General features: G+C 49.7%; 1 protein-coding gene and 2 long non-coding RNA genes across 3 annotated transcripts in view; 1 reads left to right on the top strand and 2 right to left on the bottom strand.

Annotated features, from left to right (window-relative positions):
• The window catches only part of LOC148219376 (uncharacterized), a 69,340-nt gene that overhangs the window by 30,346 nt on the left and 19,423 nt on the right, over positions 1 to 19,571 (bottom strand). The gene's annotated exons all lie outside the window — the stretch shown is intronic.
• On the top strand, positions 3,740 to 8,027 carry LOC148219379 (uncharacterized). The gene is made up of 2 exons (XR_015799800.1): positions 3,740 to 5,705; positions 6,973 to 8,027. It is a non-coding gene; the product is annotated as an uncharacterized LOC148219379 (long non-coding RNA).
• On the bottom strand, positions 5,781 to 12,139 carry LOC148219378 (uncharacterized). The gene is made up of 2 exons (XR_015799801.1): positions 12,024 to 12,139; positions 5,781 to 6,682 (listed from the first exon to the last, which is right to left on the bottom strand). It is a non-coding gene; the product is annotated as an uncharacterized LOC148219378 (long non-coding RNA).

The following is a 19,571-nucleotide window of genomic DNA, read 5'->3' as shown; positions in this document are numbered from 1 at the left end:
CACCCAAACCAAAGGACAGTTCCAGTTCTCTGTCCCAGTCCCTGGCCTGGATTCCCCGTCTGGGGTTGTCACCCCAAAAGTGCCTGAATTACTGCTGAAGTACATGGTATGCTTGAAGCTGTGGATGTTCCTGTCCACCAACACCAGCTGGTCAGTGCCGTAGTGGGCCAGGAGGGGTTTTAGGGGATCCTGGGGGGACTGGGAGAGTCTTTTGTGGCTCTTGGGGATATCTGTGGTTCTGGAGGGGCTTTGGGGACCTCCTGGGGAGTTTGTGAAGGAATTTGGGGTCCTGGAAGGTCTGTGTGGCTGGGAGAGAATTTGAGTTGGTCTTGGGGGGGAATTTTATGGGTTTTGGGGCCATTTATTTCTCTGTGAGTCATTAAGTGTTTGTCGTGGCTGGCAGCTGTAGGGTGGTTTTAGGGGATCCAGGAGTGGCTTTGGGGCTGGGAAGGGTCATAGGGCAGTTGTGACTCCCCCAGCCTCCCAACGCTGCCACCAGAGCCCCCCCAAAGATGCTGCCAGGGTTTGGGGGCCCCATGTTTGGGGTTCATCCTCCTGATGCTGCAGGAGAAGGTGAGGGGGTGTTCCCAGGGGCCGTGTGTGTCCCTCCAGAGCATGTATGACCCCCATCCCGGTGTCACCCCCTTTTCCCTCCCCTCAGGGCTCCTGCCCCAGCTCCTGCTGTCCCCAGGAGGGAATTTGGGGAGGGGGCAGAGGGGGTGCTCAAAGGGGGCCCCTTTGTTCAGCACCAAGCTGGGCTTGGGGCCGCAGGAGGAAGAGGCCCGAGGGAAGCAGATCCTGCAGGTGGACAGTGCTTGGGCTCAGGGCAAGGTCCTGCCCTGCACACCTGGCTCAGGTGTGACCCTGCCCCGGGAAGGGAGCAGGACATTCCCAATCCCACAAATCAGGGCTGGCAGCAGCTCTTGGAGCAGGGAGATGGAAATACTGGGAGTGACTGGGACCACACTGAGGGGTGAATTATCCCCCCCACACCTTTCCAGACCACCCTGGCAGGTGAGAAATGCTCGTTGGGCCTCGGCCTTGGCCAACAGCCCCTGGGCTCAGCTGCTCTGGAGCTCAGCACAAACACTGTCTGCTCCCAGGCACTGCTGCTGCCCCACGAGCTCCTGGTTTCTTTAGGAGCAGCCCTGGAACTGTTTTTGTGCCCTCAGTGGCACAACATCCCTGTTCTCACCCTTCCAAAGAAAGCTGTGGATGCCAAGTGTGGCCAGGATGAAACATTGCTGTGCCCAAAGCCCCTCTCTTGGGGCCCTACAAGCAGCGCTCCACAAGGAGCCCCTTGGAGCTCTCCTGGGCCAGCACCTCCCTCTGAGCGGGGCCTCTCCGAGCCGGGAACTCTCCTGTTTGCTGCACTCGGGGCATCCCCGAACACCCACGGAGCCTGGGCCGATCCCCCACTCCTCCAGGTTCAGCCCTTCACCTGCTGGAGATGCCAAAGCATCCGGAGGGAGCATTTCCCTGCCCTCCAGGGGAATTCCTCACAGGCCCCTGGCACTGACTCTCTCTGTCTGTGTGCACACACGAGTGCCTGTGCCCTGGCAAATGTGGCAGAAATGCTGCTCTCTGAGGCTTCGAGTGCCTTGGATAGCTGAGTCAGTCTGGCTGTAAGTAAGGTCAAGTCATGAGGTATAAGCTAAGTTAAATGCTGCTGGGAGTTGTTCTTTTGCTACGTTGTTACGTTTAATACAACTTATAAGCTATTTTAAATAACGTTATTCCTCTGTTAAATTGCTGAGTCGCTGGTTATAAGTTAGGTTAAATACTGTTAAGTGCTGTTCTTTTTCTAAACTGTGAAGTTAAGGTCAGGGTATAAATTAAGTCCTGTGAAGTTTGAGCTCTGTGGAGCTCTTAGGCCGTGTTCATTTTATCCTTGCCGTCACTGTACTTTGTCACACACACACACACACATGCACATGGACAGTTCTTGGTTCATTTCTGGTTTGGTTGACTGGATTTTGTTTGGTTTTGTTGTTGCTTTGTTTCCTTGCTGTTCCTGAAGCCCGCAGTCAGGAGTAGCTTGACTCTTGCCAAGGAACCTTGTCATGCTTTCACTTAATATTAAATTTGATTTTTGCTGATCCCTTGCCTGGGTTTTTTTAAGTGCTCTCAACCCCTGGTTCATAACAGGGTGAAGGAGCCCTGGCCCAGGCCCTGGCCCTGGGGGACATGGGGACGCTGCCAGGGGGGTCCCTGCCCCCCTGTTCCACCCCCCACGGCCCCAGGGCCCTGTCCCCGTGTCAGGCTCTGGGGTCGATCTCATGGAAAATCCTCTGGGGGAGGCTGAGGGGCCGTGGGTGGGGGGACCTGGGGGGCCAGGGGACCCCACTGTGCACGAGCAGTGTTGAGCTGTGATGGGGTGCCACAGGAGAGTGACCTCACACAGCCCCTGTGATATCACGCAGCCCCCTGTGATGTCACATGACTCTCTCTGATGTCACACAGTCACTTGTGATGACTCATAGCCGTCTGTGATGTCATACAGCCACCCTGTGATGTTACAGCCCTTTGTGAAGTCACAGCCCTCCCTCTGATGTCATACAGCTACACTCTGATGTCACAGACAGCTCGGTGTTGTCACCACAGGCTTCACTGTGATGTCAGTCATGACTGTGATGTCACAACCCACTCAGTGATGTCACACAGCCTTCTCTGAGACATCACAGAGCTGCTCTGATGTAACAGAGCTGCCTTCTATGATAGCAGTGCCTGCACTGTGACCTCACAGTGCACTTTATGACATCACAGCCAGCTCTGTGATGTCACAACCCATCCTGTGATGTCACAAGCCACTCTGTGATGTCAGCCAGCCCTCTGTGATGTCATACAGCTAGCTCTGTGATGTCACAGCACACGCTGTTCCCATTGTGACACAATGATCTCCAGCACTCTAGGAGGCTGCAGTGTGAAACAGTGGACACTTGGTTCCACAACATTCCACAGTGTCACACTGCTCTCCTGAGGCCCATCTGTGTAACAATTCAGATTTGGTTCCATTCTATTGCGTCACAATGATCTCCTGGCTTCCATGAGGCCCCGCTGTGTTTACAATGGACACTTGGCTCCCCAGGATCCCATGGTGTCACTGTGCTCTCCTGTGATTCACGAGGCTGTGCTGTGTCACAATGGACACTTGCTTCCTCCGAGGATGGAGATGTTCCAGAGGCACCGGGTTTCTATCAGGTCACACTGTCACAATGGGGCCTTGGTTCCATGAGAATCCATTGCCCCACACTGGTCCCTCCTGGTTGCCATGAGACTTTCCTTGGTCACAGTGGAACCTTGCTTGTACAAGCCTTGGCAATGTCTCAGTGGCGCATGGGTTCCATGAGACCCTGCCATGTCACATGGACACTTGCTTCCATGAGATTCCATCGTGTCACAGTGCTCTCCCAGGGCCCATGAGGCCTTGCTGTGCAATAATGGAGCCTTGTTTCTCCTAGGCCTGGCAATATTTCTGTGGCCCTTGTGTTCCATGTGGCCCCTTTCTGTCAGAACTGAGCCTTGGTCACAACAGAGCCTTGGTTTCAGGATATTCCATTGCAACACAATGGTCTTGTCGCAGTGCAAGCTGGCTTGTACTGGGCAGTTAATCTAACCACTGATAAGAAGCGGCCTGGCCTGATAAGACAGGCCCCCAGAGAACAGAGATAGGACAGAATTGGAGACAGACAAGGATGTGACCCAATGAGTTCCAGCCCAAGGTTCAGAGAGCTATTGGTCAGAGAGCTATTGGTCAGAGAGCTGAGCAGCCTGAACTTGGAGCCTATCACAGGTGCTTACTTGGGAACATTAAAAGGTATATATAAGGTGAAGTCAGAAGGGAATAAAAGCTTTTGTCACATGGATTACAGACTGCTGTGTCTCTGTCTTGGGCACAGCAGCAGTCAAGGTATCATGGTCTCCATCACTCTATGAAGCTGCACCGTGAAAGAGTGGACACTTGGTTCCATGAGCTTCCATTGGGTAACAATGTTCTCCAGTGTTCCATTAGGTCTGGCTGTGTCACAATGGACACTTGGTTCCATGAGCAATGGCAATGTCCCAGTGGCACCTGTGTTCCATGACACCCTGCTGGGTTACAAGTGACACTTTGTTCCATGAGATTCCACGGAGTCACAATGGTCACTTGGGTTCCATGCAGGTGCCTGGGGAGTGGCAGCTCAGCCCAAATATCCTGGGGGTGTCTGGGCTGGTGTTTGTTTGGAGGGAATCTTTAGATGTTGCAGTGCTCCAAAGTCAAGCTATGGATGCTTCTTGGGACATAGTGGAGCATGATGGAAACCAGGAGAGCCTCATGGAGCCAAGGCTGCCGTGTGTCACAGAGGGACCTCATGGAAGCCAGGACAGCACTGGGAGGCCATGGAACAATATGGCACCAAGGTTCCACTGTGACTTGACAGAAGCTCATGGAAGCAAGGAACCATTGGGTCCCTCCAGAATGAGCATCTGCAGGTGGATATGTGATCCCAAGTGTCCAGCTGTGTCATCAGTGTGGGGGAAATTTGGGGGGATGTCCTGTCAACCCTGGCCCTGCTGCTCCTCCTGGCTGGGTGTGGAGCACCTGGGACATGGTGGTGGGGGGGCCCTGATTTTCCTCCCTCTTGGGCTGCCAGCCATGCACTACCTCAGGGGCACTTTGATGCCATCCTGGAGGGGAAGTTGTGCTGGATTGGGAAGGGTGTTGGGACAATTTGGGTGTCTTTTTGGCGCGTCCTGGCGTCGTGGTTTGACACTGGCCCAACGCCTGGCACCCACGAGAGTCACTCACTCACCCTCTCCTACCACAGCTGGGCAAAGGAGGGAAAAGGATAAAAAAGTTAATGAAAGATTCATGAGTGAGATAAGGATTGGGAGAAATATTTCAAGGTCAAAACAGGCTAAATTTTACTTGCAAAGTGAATTTATCACTAACAGAATCAGAGGAGGATAATGAGAGGTAAAATAAGCCTTTAAACCATCATTTTTCTCCCCAGTCCCTCCTTCCTTCCTTCCCACCAGCAGTGCAGGGAGACAGGGCATGGGTGTTTTGGTCACTTCATCACCACGAGCTTCTTCCACTGCTCCAGGAGAGGAGTCCTTCTGTGAGACCGTGGGGTCCCTCCCACAGGAGACAGTTCTCTGTGAACTTCCCCAGTGTGGGTCCAGTCTCATGAGCAGCAGTCCTACTGCACCTGCTGCAACGTGGATTTCCCTCCACAGGCAAACAATTCTTCCAAATCTGCTGCGACGGGCGTCTCTCTTCCCACAGGGTGCCGTCCTTCAAGGACAGGCTGCTCCAGCCTGGAAGCAGAGGCCCCTCTCTGCACTGGATCTCCCACTGGATCACAGCCTCCACCAGGCATCCACCAGCTCTGGCATGGGCCCCCTCCCCTATGGGCTGTGCATGGATCTCTGCATCCCCCATGGGTCCCCATGGCCTGCGGGTGGATCTCTGCATCCCCCATGGATCCCCAAGGGCTGTGGGTGGATCTCTACATCCCACACAGATCTCCACATCCCCTACGGATCTCCACAGTCTGGGTGGATTTCTGCATCCTCCATGGATTCCCACGGGCTGTGGGTGCATTTCTGCATCGTGTACCTTGATCCAGGGCTCCGGTGGTGTTCTTTCCGGGGTGCCGTGACATTCCTGGAGAGGCGTCCAGCAGGGGACATCCCAAGGGGCAAAGACACGTCCCTCAGTGGTGAGTTACTTCATTTCTAGTGATTTCCAGCTCTGACTCCCAGGTGACGCAGGGATAAAGGACAGGAGCGTCATATAGCGTTCCACAGAGAGTAAAAACCTTTATTATAGGAGGCCACTCTGTGAAGGGTGCCAGGGACAAGAGCTCCCTCAAACTGGGGAGAAGGTGATTTATATGGGGAAGGCAGCGAGTAGAGCAACAGGGCAAATAGTCTGAGGACCCAGAACAAAGAAAGCAATTTTGTTTTCCGAAACAAGGGAAAGAGACCAACGGGGTACTGGCTATTAACATAGAAACAAGAACATGATAGGGGTAGCGCTCTTCTCACCATAGCTATAAGGGGACTTGTTTGGGAGTCCTATCTCTGGGGAGTATTTTAGATCCTTTAGGCCCTCAGGCCTCACTCCTCCAAGGGAATGCAGGGAGTTCCTGTTCCGAGGGCTTATTGCCCTCCACAACTCTGTCTTCTTTGTTTATTAAAAAAGGTTCCCAAATGGCCTTTTTAAAGCAATGTAAAAAACATGAAAACATAAGAAACACTATAAGAATCACAACAAAAATCCACAAAACGGCTTTAACTGAAGAAAGTGCCCAACCCTTTGGTCCCCACTGTCCAAGAAAATCGTTTAAATCCATCCGTGATCTTTTCCTTGGTCTTGATCTGATGGACTTGGTCCTTTAGCAACTGGATGCTCTTTGAGATGGATTTGCTGTGAGATGTTAACTTGAAACAGCACATGCCCTCAAAGTCTTTACAGCCAGGTCCATGGACTGAGAGCTGGAAATCAATGGGTGTCTCATTTTGCAATGTTGCGTTCCTCGTAGTCTCTTCATCTTTGAGTAGATCACTGAGGGTGGGAGATGTCATGTTGGCCTGCTTGCTAAGCCAACACCCCAGGTGATTTAGCTCTCCAAGGGCTTTAGCTGTGGCCACCCAAGGTAAAAACAGGGAGACTGCTACCCTCTTTCCTTTGCTCCTGTGATAATTCATAAAAGATTCGTGTTAATCACAAAAGCATTGGGGTTTGTATAAACCAGAATACTAAGCTCTGAAATGAAGCTCTGAAGTGACACTAGATAAAGGAAATTATATGATAAAATCATTCTGTTTTAAATCACCTTATTATGTTATGTTATGTTGTATTATGTTACATTATATTATGTTATGTTATGTTTTCCAAATAAGTTGTATCGGCTATCAGCTTGCAAAATCAGACTTCCCAATAGCCCTTCCTGCCTTTGTCTGATCAATGCTTCCTATCTCAAGGACCAGACTTCCAGAACTTCTCTGGTGGTTATCTACAAGGACCAGATGGCTATCTGTGACTGATTATCACCCAAAGGCTTTGTGAATTTGTGTAAGGATGTTTATTCGACCACCACTGCTTACCTGGTAAAATTATGACAGCAAAAAACCAAAAATTATTGATTACAACGAGAAACCATAGTATAAGAAGAGGCTGCAAACCAAGATTCAGTAGGGTGTGGAGTGGGCAGTGACTCCTCACATTCCCCAGCACACTGCTTGCTCTGTCTATATCAAATAAAACAACCTAAATTTTGTTAAATATTGAGACTTTTGTCTCTCATTTATAACACTCCAATTGGTAATTTGAGAATCCCAGTTTTAATCACATTCCGTATAGGATCTTTTTTGGGGTGCCAATTCGTGTGCTGAATTATTCTTTAGGTCTTGAAGAATTGTCATGTTTGGGGTGAGGGTAGCAAGCTGGCCAAGGCTACAGGGACCCCTTGAAGGTGGGGGGGATCCCAGCCCATGCCCTGTCACCACAGATAAAGAAACCCTGTTTGGCAGCTTGTTGCAGTTTGCTGTTTTCCTTTGTTGTAGCCTTAATTCCCCTATGTATAGTAATGGTTTTTCCTGTGTTAAACCCCTTAAGTTGGTCTGCTCCAGGTTACCCTTTCCCACCTTTGCCCCTGTCTATTAGTCTAAACCCCTCCCCTTTTTCCAGACCCTTCCCTGCCAGTCACCCTAACCCCTACCTCCCAAGTTGTCAATCCCCCCCGGCCACATCCCTTGTTCTGGAATGTTCCCTGTCTGTTACAAGTTTCCAGTTATGTGATTGGAAGTTGTAAGTTGTGGACTGCCCATGTTTCCTCTCATTGGTGTATTGTACGCGAGATCCCTCCTACTGTACCACCCCTGAGCCCTCCTTTGGTCTTTGTGTTGTACCCTCCTCCGGGGGAGGGCCCCTATTTAAGCTGTTGTCAGACCTTTCTCTGTGCCTTTTGTGGTTTCCTTCCCTTGCTCCCAGTTGCCTCCCTCCCTTTCCTCAATAAAGCTTTCCTGGACCCACAAAAGGACTCCTCCGAATGCTTTGCCTTTCCTCAGACATCAGATTAGCCCAGAGGGTTCACAGCCCTAGCTGTATTCCCAGTTCTCGGCATCTGGGGAACAGCCCACTCTCAACATCGGCGCTGCCTGCGGAGCTAGTGGGGCATGCCAGAGCAGAGTGAAGCTGGCTGCCGCGTCAGCAGCCACCTAGAATCTAGATTGGACACGGACAAGATAAGGCTGGTGTAATTCCACCAATTCCCAGAATTCCTATAAGCAGTCTTAAGTGGTGTTACATCTTTCCTGTATAGCACTTTAACCTCTTGAGGCTTCATCCAGCCGTAACCATATTCTCCATAACTAAGCTTAGAGTAAAATTTCACACAGAATTCATCCTTTGAGACCCTAACAGGCCCAACTCTGGGGGTTCTTGTGTCGTGGACATTAATGCAATGGTCTAAGTATCCCAGGTGTCAGCTGGGTTGGGTCTGTTACCTGTGGTGTGCAAGAGGGTGCAATAATCATCTTTAGTTGTGGTGCATATGAGGGTGTTATAATCATCAGCTGTGAATGGCAATCCTTCCAGACACATTGGCAAGGGGTTGTCTGAGCTGCCCATGGACAGGCACAAGTTATCTTGTTTTAGTGTCACCCAAACATTAGGCTAGAGTCACTCAAACATTATGGTTGGGCTGTAGGACAATCCAGCTGAGGGCATGTGGCACAGTAAGGACAGTGCCAAAGTAGATGAATTTCATCTTTGGACAGGGATGGGGCTTGTAATGGGGAATATAAATGAAATTTGTTACTTTTATGGAGAAGGGGAGGTGGTTGTTTTCCTCCCTCCTCCCTTTCCATTCCTGCTTCTTTGTTTAAAAAAAACTGAGGAAGGGGTTGGGTAGAGGGTGTAGGGAAGTAAAACTAGGATTGAAAAGAGGAAGAAAGAAAAGGGACAGGTAAATGTGCAGGCAGCAGGGGTTTGGGATGGGGATTTGGGAATAACTGGGGAATAACTTGTTGGCAGCAGCAGTGGCCAGACGTATGTCTGTCCTGTGGTTTGCGTGGTCAGATCAGGTCATGAGTTGTTGTGTTTGGGATCTGGTGACAGGCCGATGGCTTTTCATCAGTGCTGGTGGTCGACGCCAGCTCCTTTTCCATGCAGAGCTGGGTTGGTCCTTGGATGTTTCTCTGTTGGACTCAGTATGGTTGTTATTTTTTGTGGAGGCAGTGTTTGCAGGGCCTAAGTATGGTTTGATGTTTTTTCCTGGGAACCATTTGGGGCCAGATGGTAGTGAAACACAGACATATCCCTTCCCCCAGGAGAATCAACAGGAAAGGTGCACAAATCTGATGTGTTTCTGGGTCCTTTACTAACACTGGTGGCTTCTCAGTGATCTTAGTTCGGGTGGAATTCGAGAAGTGCCAGAGTACGGGGGTCAGGCTCTGATGATGTACAGTTTAGGAAATTAATAACACAGAGAGCTTTATAGGGTGCCTCCATGGGAGACATGAACTCTGTTCCTCCCTGCTGCTGATCGAGGACTCTCTTCATGGTCTGGTGGGTCCTTTCCACCATGAATTGCCCTGTGGGATTAATGGGTATGCCCCTCTTGTGCTTTACCCCACACTGGTTGAAGAAACCCTTCAACTTGAGGGAGGTGTAAGCAGGCCCATTATCTGTTTTAATTTGATCTGGGACTCCCAGGGTAGCAAACGCTAGCAGAAAATGCAGAATGGTGTGACAGGCACTTTCTCCTGCGTAGGTCGATGCAAACACTGCTCCAGAGAATGTATCAATAGATACATGGACATATTTTAGCTTGCCAAAGGAGGAAATTGGTGTGACATCGGGTTGCCATAACTGGCAGCCACCGACGCCTCGGGGGTTAACCCCAGAGCCCAGTGACAGAATTTGGAAGGCCTGGCAATTGGGGCAGGTGGCCAGGATTGCCCCTGCCTGATCCCTTGACAACTTGAACATCCTCATGCCAGCAGGTACATTTTGCTGTTAAAAGGAGTGGGAGAGTTTCACCTCTGCAAAGGTGTGTGGAAGATTGGCACTCCCCACTGCCATGGCTAACGTGTCTGCCCTCTTGTTCTAACTAAGGATTAGGCAGCTTCTGATATTATGGCGTTGGATGTAACATCTTTAATGTCTCACCCTTCTATGAGACTGAGGCAATAAAGCAATAAACCATCTTTTACAACATCTCTCAGTTGCCCCATCTCTTCTAATATTAACCACTTGATAGGGATTCCTTGGACATTAGGTTTAGCCATTGAAATCCAAGGGGTTTTAGGGAAATCAGGTCTACCTGCTGAAGTCAGTAGAGATTTAAGGACATCTCATTTGCCCTGTGGAAATCAATGGTGATTTAGGGGCACCAGGTCTGCCCTATTTAAGTTAATTGGGATCTAGGGGCACCAGATCTACCCTACTGAAGTCAAAATGGACTTAGGGAAACCAGGTCTCCCCATTAAATTCCATGGGGATTTGGCAGAAATTTGGGGCTAAAATGAGGAAATCTGGGTAAATGTGGGGGAAATCCTGGACTGAATTGCAGGAATTTCTGCTCCAGGATTGCAATACTGATACTTTAGAAGGTATGGATGAACTCTTGGAAGCCAATCCTGGATCCATGATCCCACACCTGTGTGGCCCATGCTGGAGCCATGCCTCTAGATAAGCCCAAAAATGTCAATTTTCAGCCCAAAATCTGGGAATTCCAAACCCAAAATTGGGATTTTTAGCACCAAAATTGTTAGGACATCAGGTCTGCCCCATTAAATTCAATGGGCATCAAGGGACACCAGGTCTACCATATAGAAGTCATTTGGAGATTTAGGCACACCAGGTCTAACCATTAATAGTGCTTGATCAGGAAAAGCTACTGGTTAAACTGGGAGCACTGGGAAGGGCTAAGGGGAAGCACTCGGGGAGGAACTGGAACCACTATGGGGGAACTGGAAGCACTGGAAGGGAGGAAAGGAGGAAACTGAGCAAACTGGGAGCACTGGGAGTGATTGCTTGGGGGACTGGGAGAACTGTGAGGGCAAACTAGCCAAACTCGGAGCTATTCCTGGGAGCACTAGGAGTGGCTAAGGGGGGGCACTGGGCTTACTGGGAGCACTGGGGCATAATGGGAAAGAATTAGTGACAATACTTTGGGATAAAAAGGACACCAGATCTACCCCATTGAAGTCAATTAGAGTTTAAGGACATCAGGTCTACTCAGTCAAAGCAATGAGGATTTAGGGACACCAGATTTGGGGGTCCAATGAGGTTTTGGTAGATTCAGGTGTCCAAGGGGTGTCCAGATGATTTTTGAGGTGATCTAGGATATTTTGGGAGTACCTAAGTGTATCCAGGTGATTTTTGGGGGTAACCAGATTATTTTCAGGGGTACCTGGGGATACCCAGGTGATTTTTCAGGCGTATCCAGGTGATTGTTGGGAATGCCCAAGTGTTGGGGTTGACTCAGCAGGAGAACAAAAAAACCTCGGCTTAGGGCCTTGGGAAAACCCTCTGTACTCAAGGAGAGCAAAAGGCTCGCTCCCAAGATCCCCGTGTGAACAAACTGCAGATTGATTTTGTGGACATCAGACAAGGCCTCACTGAGCCTTACATGACTTTTTTGGACCAACTTAAATTGACCATAGATAAACAAGTCACTGAGGACCAGGTGCAAGAAAGATTATTAAAACAATTGGCTGTGGTTAATGCTAACCTGGAATGTAAGGAAGTCTTGCGTGCCTTGCCATCAGAGCCAGAACCCACCATCCCTCAAATGGTGGAAGCATGCAATAAATTGGCCACCCTGGAACACACTGCTGCCATCTGGGCACAAATATTGACCAATGCTTTAAATTACTTTCTGGAAAACTCAAAACAACCAGAATCAAAAAACTGGGCATTGCTATAATTGTGGACAAAAGGGGCATTGGGAAAGGAACTGTAATAAGCCCAAAATGGAAATTTCCAAACACAATGTGACTGTGGCAAAAATAGACAAAATGCTAACCAGTACAATGAAGTACAGGCTCATTGCTGCTGCTAGTCAGGAAACTTCATGCAGAGCGTGAGACAGCAGCGTGCGATGACACAAGACTCCCTGTCACCTGCTGTACAAAGCATTGGAGATCATCAGGTGAACAACTACAGCATTTCATCGGAGACCTTCCCACCTCAGTATCAGCAAACACCCGACTGGAGTTGTCAACTGCCCAGTCAGTAATGATCACAGATTTTGATTATGCCATTTCCATAGGTCTTTTAGGACCAGAACCACCACCTCAAGACTTTTTAATAATAGGATGGGACAGACGTAATACAGAAGGCTTTTATGAGTCACCTACAGTTTTAACAGTCACTTCAAGCCAGGAAATTACTGTTTTAGCTTGGCATCCTAACCTTCCTTGTTTTCTACCTTAAGGATTGGTTTTTGCCCAAGATTTCTTACTACCTGAAGTAGACGATGATGTTACTGATAAGCCCTGTGTCGCTTAGACAAGTTGGCCCAGGAAAAATCAAAATTACTTGTACTCTGACTTGTAAGACCATCATCCATACTGGACTTGTTGACACTGGTGTGGATGTCACAGTTACTTCACAACAATACTGGCCACCAGAATGAACTCTTGTCCCAACCTTGGACGCTTTGGTAGGAACTGGGGGACACAGCAATACCATGTGGAGTTTACACCCAGTTTCCTTTACGGGGCCTGAAGACCATGTAGCAACTACCAAACCCTTTATCATTAAGAAAGAGATAGTACTTGTTTGGGGAAGAGACATTCTATCCCAATGGGGACTGAGTCTGGAGATAAGTTTTTAGTGAGGGCCACTGACAATCATGGTGTAATAAAACTTACCTGGGTATCAGACAAGCCTGTCTGGGTTGATCAGTGGTCTCACCCCATAGAAAATTGACCACATTAGAGTCCTTAGTAAATGAACAATTGACCAAAGGGCACATTGTCCCCACAAACAGTCCCTGGAACACTCTCATATTTGTTATCAAAAATCACATAGTGATAAATGGATAGTGCTCCAAGACCTAAGAAAAAGAAATGAAATTATTGAGGAACTGGGACCTTTACAACCAGGATTACCATTGCCTAACATGATGCCTATGGATTGGGTGTTAATGATTATTGATTTGAAAGATCGTTTTCTTCAGTATCCCCTTACACCCAGATGATGTCCCGAGGTTTGTCTTCTCCATATCCTCAGTTAACAGACAATCACCTTTAAGAAGATTCCATTGGACTGTTCTGCCCCAAGATACACACAATTCACCACCCATATGTCAATGGTGTGTGGTGGAAGTCTTATCACCCATTCATGAGAGATTTCCTCAATCCATAATACTCCACTGTTTGGATGTCATTCTAATCGCCACAAAGGACAATATATCCTTAGAAACTCTTCTGGCTGACATAATTATGGGTATGCATAAGGCTGAATTACAAGTAGCAGAAGACAAAACACAACAGTCTTCTCCTTGGAAGTACCTAGGCTATCAACACCCAGAATGTACAGTTACTCCACAGGCTCTACAACTACAAGAAGACCCAGTGACACTGCAGGACCTTCAGAAACTTAGCAGATCAATCAGTTGGGTTCAAACTCTCTTAGGAATAACCAGACAGGACTTGGCCCACTGTCCTAAGGTGATGTTACGGTGTTTGTATCTCCAATCGTGTGTTCTGTTTATGTTTGGTATTATGTCCTGTGCTTTCAGGACTGACTCTGAAAGTGAAGCTTTGTTTTGTCTTGTTATCAGCCGGCTCACCTCCCCCATGGTCTGTGTTTAGGAGAGGCTTAGCTTAGCTCTGCTTGCTGCTTAGCTTAGCTTAGCTTTGCTTGCTCGCTGCTGCCTTCTTTTTCTTTGCTTTGCTTTTGCTTATTAATTCGTTCAGCTAGGCAGTCCAACTTTTTTCCCTGGACTGTTTCTTTTCCCCCTCTCCCTTTCCTGGATACCATCTGAACCTGTTCCAGACGGGGACCTGGGAAATACCAAGAAACACCGGCAGTCTGCATTCTGTGATCTGCAGCAATCATTCCCCAGCACCGAAGACTGATAACTGGGCGACCATTCACTGGAGAGACTTTCTGAGTTTGTCATCCTTTCAGAGCAGTGAAAGAGTTTTTTGTCATCTGGTGTTGTTTTTTGTCATCTGGTGTTGTTTTTTGTGCTGGGGAGTGTTTCACTTGTTAAATAAACAGGTTTTTTCCCACTCTTCTCTGAGGAAATTCTTCCCGAACCTGGTGGTGGGGGGGAGGAGTGTTGGGGGTTGGATTGCTCCCCTTTTCTTTCTGTGGAATTCCTCCCATTGTTATGCTAAGTAATTGTGGCTACACCTTGAAATGACAGATAATGTTCTCTCGTAGGAGGGTGGGTGGAGGGGGAAGGGTGGGGGGGAACCGGAAAAGGAAAGGTGGGACGGGGGTCTGGGGTGGGGGACTCTCTCTCTCGCTTGGCTCGTGGAGTGGGAAGACAACCTGGGCTCTGCTCTGGCATCTCCCCCTGCCATCCCAGCACTGAGATCCACGCTCCCTGCCGTTGGACATCGCTCTGCTGCTCTCCCACCTCACCCTGCTATCTCCGGACACTCTGCTGAGCACCACGACCGACACCATGAGGGGGGGAGTCACTTTCCCATCCCCTCTCTCCCCTGGGCCGCGGCCGCCATCACCCAGCCCTCTTCAACTGCGCGGGACCTGCCCTGCCCCCAGCACCAGTAACAGCACAGGGAGACGGCCTGCGGCCAGAAGGGACTGGAGCGGAGCTAGACTGTTCTGTTGGCAATTTTTATAGCTGTTGTTGTTTTTTTCTGCTTTGTTAAATACCAGTAAAGAATTGTTATTCTTATCCCCATATCTCCTGCCTGAAGGCGTCTGAATTGGACCTAAAATAATTAAAAGGGAGGGGGGTTGCACTCTGCATCGCAGAAAAGGGGCTCTTGCCTTTCCTTAGACCATACCTGTCTTTCAAACTGAGACAGATTTTGGCGCTCAACGTGAGGCATTGCCTGAGGGCATTGAGAGAGGGGTAGAAAAGGGTATAACATTACTTGAATTACCCGAGCTTGTGGTAGGTGACACCATGCTGTCCAGCTTACCCTGGATTGGCCTCCATGTGGTCACTGCTATATCTCTCCCATTTGCAAGCCCTTTTTTAAACATGAGTTTCATAACCAAGGTTACTGTGGCTATTATCTGGTTTATTATGTGGGTTGATCAGTTGAGGAATTCATGGATTTTTAATTTTCTCTGGGGATGGCCACATGGATTCAGAGCTATCGCACTCTAAGTGTGTGTTTCTGGGGCTACTTCAATAATGGTACTTACTGTGAGGAAGAGGCAGCAGGTGAAATTTTTTCTCAACCCATCACAGGGTTTTTGAAGTTCACCCCACCAGTCTTCAAGGGGTTCCAATCCGCTTTAAATGCTAATGACATTATATTGTGGCTAGTGTTGCTTATATCCCTGTTAAACCTGTTCTATCTAACATTCAGAGATAAGGGAAGAGGCGAGGAAGATCAGTGCAGCACCAGTGCGAGTCATGGACCCCAAAAGTAGAGCCCAACGCCCCCCAGCTAGGGAGAGAGGGTACACCCCACGTGTTGACCTGTGGTTTTTTCTATGTGACCATGGGGAAGACATGAGAAGGTGGGGTGGGAAACCCACTTCTGTCCTGACAGCACAGGTGCGCCAACTCAGGGAGGGGAACACCAACAGAGGGAACTCCACTAAAGTGAGGGTAGCCTCAGCCTCCCATGGAGGTGCAGGGTATTACAGAAGGGAGGATGATCTGTCAGATCCCCTTGAAGGAACCTCCAGTATGTATGCCCAGGAGAGAAATAATAACCAGGGCTAGAGGGGCCCTGCCTCTAGCCAGGGAGAGGCAAGGGAAAACCGGGTCTTTTGGACGGTGTGGATCCGATGGCCTGGCACATCAGAGCCACAGGAACACAGAGCATTGGTTGACACTGGTTCACAATGTACATTAATACCATCGGGACATGTCAGGGAGGAACCTGTTTCAATTGCTGGGGTTACAGGAGGATCTCAGGAATTGACTTTGCTGGAGGCTGAGGTGAGCCTGACTGGGAAAGAGTGGCAGAAACATCCAATTGTGACTGGCCCAGAGGCACCATGTATCCTAGGCATAGACTTCCTCAGGAATGGCTATTACAAAGACCCAAAGGGACTCAGGTGGGCTTTTGGAATAGGTGCTGTGGCAGCAGAGGGCATTAAGCAGTTGAACGCCCTGCCTGGGCTATCAGAAAACCCATCTGCAGTGGGACTCCTGAGGATGGAAGAGCAACAGGTGCCAATTCCTACCTCAACAGTGCACTGCCGGCAGTACCGCACGAATCGAGATGCTGTGATCCCCATACACAAGATGATCCGTGAGCTGGAGAGCCAAGGGGTGGTCAGCAAAACCCACTCACCCTTCAACAGCCCCATCTGGCCTGTGCCTAAATCTGAAGGAGAATAGAGATTGACTGTGGACTATCGTGCATTGAATGAGGTGACTCCACCGCTGAGCGCTGCTGTGCTGGACATGCTGGAACTGCAGTACGAGCTGGAGTCCAAGGCAGCAAAGTGGTACACCACCATTGACATCGCCAATGCATTTTTCTCCATTCCTCTGGCAGCAGAGTGCAGGCCTCAGTTTGCCTTTACAGGAGGGGTGTGCAATACACGTGGAACTGACTGACTCAGGGGTGGAAACACAGTCCCACCATCTGTCATGGATTGATCCAGGCTACACTGGAGAAGGGTGGAGCTCCAGAACATCTGCAGTACATTGATGACATCATTGTGTGGGGGGACACGGGAATGGAGGTATTTCAGAAAGGAGAAAAGATCATTGAGATTCTGCTGGGAGCCAGCTTCACCATTGAACAGAACGAAGTCAAAGGGCCTGCCCAAGAGATCCAGTTCCTGGGAGTAAAGTGACAAGATGGACAGTGCCAGATTCCCAGTGAGGTCATCAATAAGATCACTGCAATGTCTCCACCAACCAGCAAGAAGGAAACACAAGCCTTCCTAGGTGCCATAGGCTTTTGGAGAATGCACATTCCGGGGTACAGCCAGATTGTGAGCCCTCTTTACCTGGTCACCCGCAAGAAAAACGATTTCCACTGGGGCCCTGAGCAGCAGCAAGCCATTGCCCAGATCAAGCAGGAGATTGCTCATGCAGTAGCCCTTGGCCCAGTCAGGACGGGACCAGATGTGAAGAACGTGCTCTACTCTGCAGCTGGGAACCATGGTCTGTCCTGGAGCCTATGGCAGATGGTGCCTGGTGAGATGCAAGGCCGACCACTGGGGTTCTGGAGTCGAAGCTACAGAGGGTCTGAGGCCAACTACACTCCAGCAGAGAGGGAGATCTTGGCCGCCTATGAAGGTGTCCAAGCTGCCTCAAAGGTGGTTGGCACGGAAACACAACTCCTCCTGGCACCCCGACTGCCAGTGCTGTGGTGGATGCTTAAAGGAAAGGTTCCCTCAACCCACCACGCCACTGACACCACATGGAGTAAATGGATTGCCCTCATCACACAACGCGCCCGTATTGGAAACCCGAATCGCCCTGGGATTTTGGAGATAATTACCAACTGGCTGGAAGGGGAAGACTTTGGTCTTGCCGATGAAGAGGAACAGGAACAAGTGTCCCGGGCCGAAGAAGCCCCACCGTATAACCAACTGCCAGCAGATGAAACACGCTATGCTCTTTTCACTGATGGTTCCTGCAGCATCGTGGGGATGAACCGCAAGTGGAAAGCAGCCGTATGGAGCCCCACACAACAGGTTGCACAAGCTACCGAAGGAGAAGGTGGATCAAGTCAACTTGCTGAACTCAAAGCTGTTCAGCTGGCCCTAGACTTTGCTGAAAGAGAGAAGTGGCCAAAACTCTACCTTTACACTGATTCATGGATGGTAGCCAATGCTCTGTGGGGATGGCTGGAAAGGTGGAAAAAGGCTGACTGGCAACATAGGGGAAAACCAGTCTGGGCTGCCAATGAATGGAAAGACATTGCAACCCGGATAGAGAAGCTGCCTGTGAAAGTCTGTCATGTAGTTGCCCATGTCCCCAAGAGTCGGGCTAATGAGGAACACCGACACAATGAGCAGGTAGATCAGGCGGCACAGATAGAGGTGTCAAAGATAGATTTAGACTGGCAGCACAAAGGAGAGTTGTTCCTGGCTCGATGGGCCCATGATGCCTCAGGTCATCAGGGCAGAGATGCCACATATAAGTGGGCACGAGACCGAGGGGTGGATCTAACCATGGACAGTATTTCTCAAGTTATCCATGACTGTGAGACGTGCGCTGCCATCAAGCAGGCCAAGCGGGTGAAGCCCCTCTGGTATGGGGGGCGATGGTCCAAATATAAGTATGGAGAGGCCTGGCAGATTGATTACATCACACTGCCTCAAACCTGCCAGGGCAAGCGCTATGTACTGACCATGGTGGAAGCCACCACTGGATGGTTAGAGACCTACCCTCGTGCCTCATGCCACTGCTTGGAACACCATCCTGGGCCTGGAAAAACAAGTTCTTTGGAGGCATGGTACCCCTGAGAGAATTGAGTCAGACAATGGGACTCATTTCAAGAACAGCCTTATAAACACCTGGGCTAGAGAACACGGCATTGAGTGGGTGTACCATATCCCCTAACACGCACCAGCTGCAGGGAAAGTTGAACGGTGCAATGGCCTGCTTAAAACCACCTTGAAGGCACTGGGTGGGGGAACTTTCAAGAATTGGGAGATTAATCTACCAAAGGCCACCTGGTTAGTGAACACCCGAGGTTCCACTAACCGAGCAGGCCCTGCCCAATCTGAGCCCTTGGGAATATCAGATGGAGATAAGGTTCAATTGGTACACATGAGAGGTATGCTAGGAAAAACTGTTTGGGTGAATCCTGCCTCCAGCAAAGACAATCCCATCCATGGAGTTGTATTCACTCAAGGACCAGGTTGCACCTGGTGGGTGATGCAAAAGAATGGAGAGACCTGATGCATACCCCAAGGAGACCTTGTTTTAGGGTGAAATACCTATAGTACTGTGCCTACGTCTCTAACTGCATGTATGTATATATAATGTAACAGTTTAATTTGATATAGCATTATTAGTATGGGAGAAATTCAGGGGTGGATAATGTTGCGGGTTGGATTGCTCCCCTTTTCTTTCTGTGGAATTCCTCCCATTGTTATGCTAAGTAATTGTGGCTACACCTTGAAACGACAGATAATGTTCTCTTGTAGGGGGGTGGGTGGAGGGCGAGGTGGGGGGGGAACCGGAAAAGGAAAGGTGGGACAGGGGTCTGGGGTGGGGGACTCTCTCTCGCTTGGCTCGTTGGAGTGGGAAGACAACCTGGGCTCTGCTCTGGCATCTCCCCCTGCCATCCCAGCACTGAGATCCACGCTCCCTGCCGTTGGACATCGCTCTGCTGCTCTCCCACCTCACCCTGCTATCTCCGGACACTCTGCTGAGCACCACGACCGACACCGTGAGGGGGGAGTCACTTTCCCATCCCCTCTCTCCCCTGGGCCG

This window comes from Sturnus vulgaris, unplaced genomic scaffold (genome assembly GCF_052056855.1).
Source record: "Sturnus vulgaris isolate bStuVul1 unplaced genomic scaffold, bStuVul1.hap1 Scaffold_141, whole genome shotgun sequence".
Classification (NCBI taxonomy): domain Eukaryota; kingdom Metazoa; phylum Chordata; class Aves; order Passeriformes; family Sturnidae; genus Sturnus; species Sturnus vulgaris.
The sequence above is the reverse complement of the archived record's forward strand: the minus strand, read 5'-3'. Positions and strand labels throughout refer to the sequence as shown.